This window comes from Aristolochia californica, unplaced genomic scaffold (genome assembly GCF_029961685.1).
Source record: "Aristolochia californica isolate CCGP_79_NKW_82.1479 unplaced genomic scaffold, dmAriCali1.0.hap1 SCAF_4, whole genome shotgun sequence".
Classification (NCBI taxonomy): Eukaryota; Viridiplantae; Streptophyta; class Magnoliopsida; order Piperales; family Aristolochiaceae; genus Aristolochia; species Aristolochia californica.
In genome coordinates this window covers 38579409-38588716 of record NW_027182103.1, presented here as the reverse complement: position 1 = coordinate 38588716, position 9308 = coordinate 38579409, and positions in this window count along the sequence as shown.

Below are 9308 nucleotides of genomic sequence, written 5' to 3'. Positions count from 1 at the left end.
CAACTACTTTTCTGTCAGACAATTATTAATTGATCAATGGACTAATAGATCAATATGTTACCATTGGTCCAAAAAAGTTAAGTTGATCAATCATTGCCAGTGATTGATTGACCAATCGAAATTCCCTTTGGTTGTGCATTAAAAGTATGATTGATTAGTGTTTTTTCATATGATCGATCATGCTTGAAGTTCCCTACTGGCAAGGTTCTGATTAATCGATCATTCTATGTGAAATTAGCTTGCCTGGATAGTAATGATCGATCAATCCAAGTGGGATAATCGATCATGTATTATAGCATGAAATGGCCATGTCATGGATGGTCGATCAATCGACTATGGTTGATCGATCGTGCCTTATATTTTTGGCTTGCACTGTTTTGGATGATCATTCATTGCCAGTGCTGATCGATCATTCTAATGCTAGTTTAAAAGAGTAGACTTTTTAAAAGTGTTATGGCATGTTCAAAATGATGTTTATGATGATATTAAACATGACTATTTGTAATTTATAACCTAAAGGTCTGATTTCACAAATGTACTTAAGGAAAGGGAGTTTAGAATGTGCTCTTAAAAAAATGATCGAGTTTAGACATTTGTCTATTACACTTGAACTCTAGTATTCTTGTTGTCTTTTTCCTTGTGGGTACTTCTTCAAGATATGTTCTTCAATTGTGCTTGAGGTCTTGAACTTGGCTTTGACGCTTTAGACTTTGAGATGCTTTAACTCTTGAGGGTGAAGTATCTGAAATACTTGGATTTTCAAGTTGTTAATTCAATTAAGTTTTGTCAACAATCTCCCCCCTTTTTTATGATGACAAAACCTTACTTGGAAAAATAAAAAATTACTCATCCCTAAGGATTGGAGTTAAGTAAATGATGCAATATTATCATAAGCTCCCCCCATTAATCTTTGCATAGTCATCATACTAAAAAAGATGGACAATTGAAATACATAGGATATAACAAAAGGAAGCTCAAAGACCGTATCATAAAGATGTTCAATGTTTGTAAAATAGTGTGTATAAGTATAAAAACCAATACATACAAGTAAACATTGAGTAAAAAAGAAATGGGTGAATCCTAGGTCAGCTAAGCTCGAGGAGGGAGTCGGTTGAGAATGGTGCCGAGGAGATGCTTGATCCTCTGCTGCCTTGCCTTCAACTAGTACGATGTGGGTAGGTCTGGTACCTAGGTAGCCTTGACATCATCAATGACATCTCCTAGTGCTAATAGTCGGTTGGTGGATGATGAGCCGCCTTCTTCCGTTCTTCTCCTCTTTGTGAACTCCAACTGATCTACAGGAGGCTCTGGACTAAGCTCATCTCCGGAAGCTTTAGGCTACGGGGCAGACTCCTTCGATATCTTTTCCTTCTATATCCACTGACCTCACCATTTTGCGAAACCAAACTTCCCAACCTTAATTTCTCTAACAGACATCTTCTTCATCATGTCCAAGAACACCTGATCTGAGAGACCTACACCACTATGTAGGAGGATGGCAGTGATCTCCTGAGCGAATGTTAGTCTATCCACCCTCGAGCTAACAACAATATCAGCCATCCTATTGGCCATGAAGTACCTAATCCAAAGGGACTTTTTGGAAGATCGCCATCAACCAAAAGATGTTAGCTGTTGTGAGCATTGAGAAGATGCCCTTCCTAGGATTAAGCATGTGAGTCACAATCTCTATGGCGATTCTCTAAGGTATGGCGAGGTCTTGTATCTTGACTTCATAGGAGCTTCCAAGTGTTTGTCCGAAGACAGAGATATATCATCTTGAATATTTTGAGGGAGGTCATTGTGGAGATCCATTGATCAACTTTCTTTGATATATCTTGTCTTACCAATGATGGTGGAGCCGAGGAGGTCATTTATAACAGGAGTCTGAATGGAAATAGGTGTTTTCTTCACATAGGTATTACAGTAGTTGTAATACCTTTGATGTAAGAAGCTTGTGTAACTTTTTTTTCTTTTGTAAGTGTAAACTTTAGTCACTTTTTTATGAACCTCATATAATTTTTCTTTCATTGTATTAGGTTATGTGAGGAGCAAACCTAGCGAGGGGAGGGGGAAAATAGGTTGGTTAAATTTGTAATATTTTTACTTTGATTTATGTGTGTTCACACTTTTAGAATAATATTAGTGTGCACAATTAATTTCAGAATCAACACCAATGCACAACAAATAAATAACCCAAAGGACATAGAGATTTATAGTGGTTCCCAACCCAAACTTAAGTTCCTAATCCACTCTCAAGGTGTTTGCACCTCAAAGTTTAATTTACTATGTTTGGGGAACCAAATGACATTTACAACTAATTATCAGTAAAGTCAATTACTTACATAAAAAAAAAAAAAAAGACAAGGAAGAAGGCCGATATATTTCAAGGGAGCTACTTGTCTATCGAGGTTCTCTCTTTCTTCGCTTCTCTCTCCTCTTCTTTCATGTTGGTCTCAGTTCGACCAGCCAAGGATCGTCCAACTGGATTGCCCATTGTCCGATTGGCCATGAGAGAGAAAAGGTGTAGTAAGTATCCATTTGGCTAATCGATAAAACACCTTGTACAAAATTGAACAAATACCTCATGATTGGAAATGAGAGAGAAAAGCCTTGGGAACTAACACTTCAATGAACTATCCGAATGGCCAAGCCAAACAAGCTGAATGCCCAAAGAGAAGAAGGAGGCGCTCACTGAAGACCGTCCGATTGGTCTATTATTGGTTGAACGACCATTTCGAAAAATTTGTGGAACAACATTGAAGGTTTTAATCCAAGCAAGATATTCTAGAAATTCTGTAAGTGACTATGTGATTAGTAGCTCAATAAAAAATGTTAAATATATTATCAAGATTTTTAGCTGAGATTTTGCTAAGATATTTGAATAGACATAAGGCCCTTTTTAAGCTCAGTGGTTCTATCTTTGAATGTTGAAAACTAATCTATTTATATTGTTTTAGCTCTCAACAACATCTCTCTTGACTCCTAAGGCTTCCACAACCACTTCAAAGCACATATTAACTTTGAAATCAAATTTCGAGATTTGATTCGAGTTTTCAAAAAACCAATTGCCTAAGTCATAAATTTTTAGCTTTTACTTTGAATTTTTTTTTTCTTAGCATCTTTCATGTTAGAATCTTTGTTCTTGTACTTAGAAATCATTTTGTACATTTTAGCAAACTAATTTTCTTGGAAATTTGAATGGCCTTTTGCATGATATTGGATTTTGGGGGCTATATTAAATATCCAAGTCTCAATATGCTTTGGTTTTAAATTTTTTTTATTGAACTTGGTCGGGTACTCTAAACTTGTGCCTTTGCACTTTAAAATTATCCATTAAAGCTTAGATTACTACTTGTGGGGTTAAACTTTGAAACCTTTATTCATATTGAGTTTCTTTAAGTAATTCCACCCACATTTTAAAAACCGATCTAGTTTTATTATAAAATTTAAAATTAAGTCATTAAGGATTACTTGAGCTGATATTTTCATAAAATACATACTTAGCATTGATTAGCCTTCATCGCACTTGATTGAGAATTCTGCCTAATCTAGACGTTGATATAGGGGGTTGAAGTGAAAGCAACTCTCATATATTTTGTCAAGCTTTTAGTAGGCAAAATTTTATTCATCTCAATTTTATTGAGAGAGGCTTGAGTGGGAGAGGAAAAAGTCTGTTAAGCCTTGACTTCTGCTATTGTGAACCATAAGCACTTGGCTACAGATGTTGAAAAATCCCTATGTGGGTCTCGATTGGTGTGCCTTTTGATTAGTTGTACAAAATCCCTTTCTCGGTCTAGGTTGGATAACCTTATTTTTTGTTGTATTCCTATGTGTGGGTGAACTTTTGTAAATTAGTTGTTGTGGTCAATTAAGTAGTATAAGTTTTGTGTTTGCAATATTATAATTGGCCTTAGATGTACTATTTTGTAAGTGCCATTAGACAACCCAAGACAGTAAATTATTCAATTTCTGGAAAAAATAAAAACTTCACTAATTTTTTGTAATTAGAGTACAATGAACCTCTATTTATAATAGAGGAAACTAGTAGAATTGAATTACAATTAAAATACCCTTATCCTAGTTACACCTAAAGTTAAACACTAAAATATAAGTCCTAGAACAACTGAACAACTAAACATAAAAATAATACTAACATAACTAAAACACTTTTAACTAAGTCTCTTTTGTGAGGCCTCCTCCTGTGAGACTCTTGTAAGACTCAAGCATATTAATTCTGGTTCTGTGAGACTTCTTATTGTGAAAGTCATAAAAGTCTTCCATATATGCTCTTCAACACTCCCCCTCAAGTTGGAGTTTATAACTTCAACTTGCAATGAAAAGAATTCGGTTGAAACTTAAGATTCCATGGTGTATAATCATAGTAGAAGAAGATTAAGGGATGAGAAGAAGAAGAAAAGTTGTGGAGAAAAAGTTTTAGGAGGAGAAGAGGAAGAGTGACAAATTTGGAGAAAAGAGGAGGAAAAATAGGGTAATGAACTTCTTTTAACCTTCTCCCTTAAGCTCTATTTATAGATACTAATAGTACCAATATTACATGTATACTCTTCACCCTAGTAAGAGTGAAGAAAAGATAAAAATCATAAATTAATTACATCGATGACACTCCAACTTATTCATATCTTCTAACACTCCCCCTCAAACGGGGAGGTAATGGCAGTGATCCCAACTTAAAAAAAATAAAATAGATAGAGTAATAATCTCCTCCATCACGGTGTCCCGAAGATAAGTACAAAACTGAACACATACTCGTAAAAGGTAGAAATTGGTGATAAAACTTAAGTCGAAACCAATCTCAAAGGATTTTGAATAAAAATAGTGATAATAATCACTAGAGTGGGAATGCCTGTCATTCAAAAGACGACAATAAAAAACCCAAAAGTACCAATAAAAAGTTTCAATGGACTTAAAAACACCCATATATAAAGGACCAACCATAACAACGTACCAAAAAGGGTTGGCCAAAGGGGTAAATGATAGTCAAATAAAGGTTGGTAAACTTCAACATGTTTAGTGCGATCATGTTGAACCGGATTTTTTGCAATTTTGATGGTTGCCTTATTATCACAGTGGAGATTCATTGATTCAACATATTCAATACCTAAGTCCCTCAAGATATTTTTTATCCATAACAATTCGCATACACCATGAGCAATACCTCGAAATTCAGCTTCAACACTTGATCTTGATACTACCTTCTGTTTTTTGCTTCTCCACTTGACAAGATTACCTTCCACAAAAGTAAAGTAACCAGACGTGGATCTTTTGGTTGTCTGATCTCCTACCCAATCAGAATCTATGTATCTTTCAATGTTAGAGACACCCTTTTTTTTAATAACAAACCTTTTTCCTGGAGCACTTTTTAAGTATCTCAAGATCCGATAGACTGCTTCCATATGTTCTTCACTTTGTGCATGCATGAACTGACTCACAACGCTCACTGCATATGCTACGTTTGGTCTTGTGTGTGATATGTAGATTAATCTTCCAACTAATCGCTGATAACGCCCTTTGTCTGTAGGGATTTGATCTGGGAGAATTCTGAGCTTATGATTCATTTCTATGGGCGTCTCTACTGGTTTACAATCAAGAATTCCAGTTTCGGCTAGAAGATCCAACACATATTTTCTCTGTGAAAGGAAGACTCCATGTTTCGATCTTGCCACCTCAATTCCCAAAAAATATTTAAGTTGTTCGAGATCTTTCATTTCGAATTTAGTGGCTAAATACTCCTGTAAAGTTTTCATTTCACATGAGTCATCTCCTGTCAAGACCATATCATCAACATACACAATTAAAACTATTACTTTTCTTTCTTTGCGTTTTATAAACAAAGTATGATCTGAGTTACTTTGCTTATAGCCAAACTCCTTCATTGTAGCCGAGAATCTTCCAAACCATACTCTAGGTGATTATTTTAACCCGTACAATGACTTCTTCAATTTACAGACTTTAGAACTACTTTTAACTCCAGGTGGTAGCTCCATGTAGACTTCTTTTTCTAAGTCTCCATTGAGAAAGACATTTTTAACATCAAATTGTTGCAGAGGCTAGGCTCAATTTGCTGCTATAGATATAAGAATGCAAATTGTATTGATCTCAACTACTGGTGCAAAAGTATCCTGATAGTCTATCCCATACATTTGCGTATATCCCTTTGCAACTAGCCAAGTTTTATATCTTTCAATACTTCCATCCGGTTTGAGTTTCACCGTGAACACCCATCGACATCCAATCGTCTTCACTCCTTTAGGCTGTGAAACAAGTTCCCAAGTGGCATTCTTTTGTCGAGCCTCTATCTCTTCGTTCATCGCCTTTTTCCATTTTGGATCAACCAATGCATCCTGCACATTACTAGGAATAGAAACCCTGGATAATTGATCAACATTAAATGCATACGATTTAGTCAACCTATAGGAGGACACATAGTTGTTGATTGAGTATTTTGTCTTGGCTTCAAGATCAGGTTCATACTGTTTCTTTAGAATTTCCCTATTCAATATTTGTGGATATCTAGGAGTTATATTTTCTGTAGGAACACATGTTTCAATAAATTTATCAAACACAAGATTCATATTTACCTAAGGAGGAACATTTTGGGTTGATTCTTCAGTTGATGGTGCAGACGGAGGCAACCCTAAATCATTCAGGAGAAATTAATGATTCACTCTCGGCTTCATGGTTGGGAGCACAGTCTTGTTGCACATCATGACGGCTTAGTTGGTTAAGAAATTCATTCACCGCTTCTAACTCAGTAAACTCAGCCCCTCCTCTATTTTCTTGTTGAACATTCTCTTCACTTGAGCTCTCCCCCTGAAGAGAATTCCGAGAGACTCCCCCTGAGTAATAAGGTTGTCATTCATGGGACGAGGCATCTAGAGTTACATGGAGCTTTCAAGTGTGTGGATCATAGCACCGATATCCTTTTTGAAAATCAGAATAGTCAACCAAAACACATCGTTTGGCACATGGATCAAGTTTATTTCGCAAGACTTTTGGGATATGAACATATACAGTACACCCAAACACCCGGGGTTCAAGATTCGAAAGATGGGGAATGGAAATTAGGGAGTGCAGTTTTTGTTGAGGAGTTTGAAAGTCTATAACTCGAGAAGGTGTTCGATTGATAAGGTAGGTAGTAGATTTGACAGCTTCACCCCAATAAAATCGAGGAATGTTCATGCCAAAGAGAGAGGCACGCACTACTTACAAAAGTTGTTATTCTACCTCTCTGCCAATCCATTTTGTTGGGGAGTATAGGTGCATGAAGTTTGATGATGAATTCCATGATTGTTCAAAAAATTACAAAGAGAAGTATCGACAAACTCAGTACCATTGTCAGATTGTAAAACATGAATCTGCTTCTGGTACTGAGTGTGTACCATTTGGTGAAATTTCTGAAAAGCTAGATACACATCACTCTTTTTTATCAGCAGGGATACCCAAGTCATTCTAGTGCATTCATCAATAAATGTCACAAAATACCGAGCTTGAGAAATAGAGGGAACCTTTGCAGGACCCCAAACATCAGAATGAATAACCTCAAAAGGTTCAGAATTCTTATTTAAACTCGGTAAATAAGAGATACGGTGGCTCTTAGCTAGTTCACAAGAGTCACAATGAAAATTCAGATTATTCAAACCTGAAAAAAGTTGTGGTCGCAATTTCTTAAGATAACCAAAGGAAAGATGGTCGAGTCTTCGGTGCCATAACCATATAGTTGTTTGAGCACTTTCTTCACTACTAGCTTGATTTGCCTGACTGATTTTTGATCCCGCATTCTTTGTTAACTCCAAATAGTAGAGTTTGCCCCGTCTAACACCATAACCAAGAATCTTTCGGGTTAGAATGTCCTAAAAGACAAAAGGAGGGCCAGAAAGTTATAGTACAAGCAAGAGTTGAAGTAATTTGGCTAACAGACAACAAATTGTATTCAAGAGATGGAACAACAAGGACAATATCTAATGTAAGATTATTCGACAAGATAACTGACCATTCCTCAGTAATAAGAGAGGTACTACCATTGGCGGTGGAAATAACAGATTGAGGAGAAGGTAGGACAGATGTTAACTGACTGAAATCCCTCGTCATGTGATCGGAAGCACCTGTATCAATAATCCAAATTCTATTCTTAGCATATGCAGAGAATACTGATGCTTTACCGATAATACCTGGATGGGCAACATTCGCCGTAGGCAGTAGTTTTTCCCTAACAATCTGTTTCTATGGTTTTTTTGAGAAGTCCCACCACTCTGGATAACCAATAATCTCGTAACAACGCTGTTACGAATGACCTTTTTTCTCTACAGTGAGTGCATACCCGGTTGTTAGCTTTTACAGATATTTAACGATAGTTCCCCATTATCTGTCTATGGGTTGATTCAGATTTTTTTTGGTCCGGTCTACAAATTCGGTTTGATCCAGTTCGGTCTAGTCCGGTCCGATTGTGGTCCGATTTGGTTCTGGTCTGGTACGATAGTGGTCCAATTTGGGTCCGGTTTAGTTCGGTCTGGTCCGGTTCTGGGTCCAGAACAGGCACAGGCCGGCGCTCAATTAAAATTTCCTTAACTTAGGAAAAATTTAATCGAAGTCGTCTTCTTCTTCTTCTTCAGTAGCGGCAGCGTCGACTTCCTTCGACGCGGTGGTCGACAGCAACAATGGGGCCGGTGGTGCGGTCATCGGTGACCAGGTTTTGCGGGACCGTCGGCAGTCGTCGAGAAAAATAGAGGTCGTCGGCTTCCTTTGGCGACCGCAATGATCCTTCTGGTTTGGGTGACGGCACAATTTGCTGGGAGGCCGAGCGGTGGCTCAGCGTCGGTAGATTTTGGAGCTTCCGTTGATCTTCTGTGACGGCGATTCTATTCATAGCTATGACAAAGGAAGCTCTTCCTCTTCGTCGGGCTGATGATGCGCCGGAAAGCCGAGCGGTGCTTCGGCGGCGGTTCGACAACGATTTGGTGGGTTCCAGCGGAGTTCGGGTGGCGGAATTTGGTGGTGTTATGCGACGACTGAAGGAGAAGATATAAAACACACACCGTCTTCTTCGTTCACTGTGACGGCAGAGCAGAGCTCTGTTTTTTTTTTCTCCACCGGCGACAGAGTTGTTGCTCTGGTCTTCGGCTAAAGGATAACTTCTTCGTCCACGACGACGACAGAAGACTTCTCCCGCTCTGATACCATGTCAAACGGAGTAACCAAAGCAATAACACATACAAAGAATTTTTCGATGATATCCATTCTTCTCCTTGATAACTTCAACCTAATTAAGATCCAATTTAGATCTTAAAATC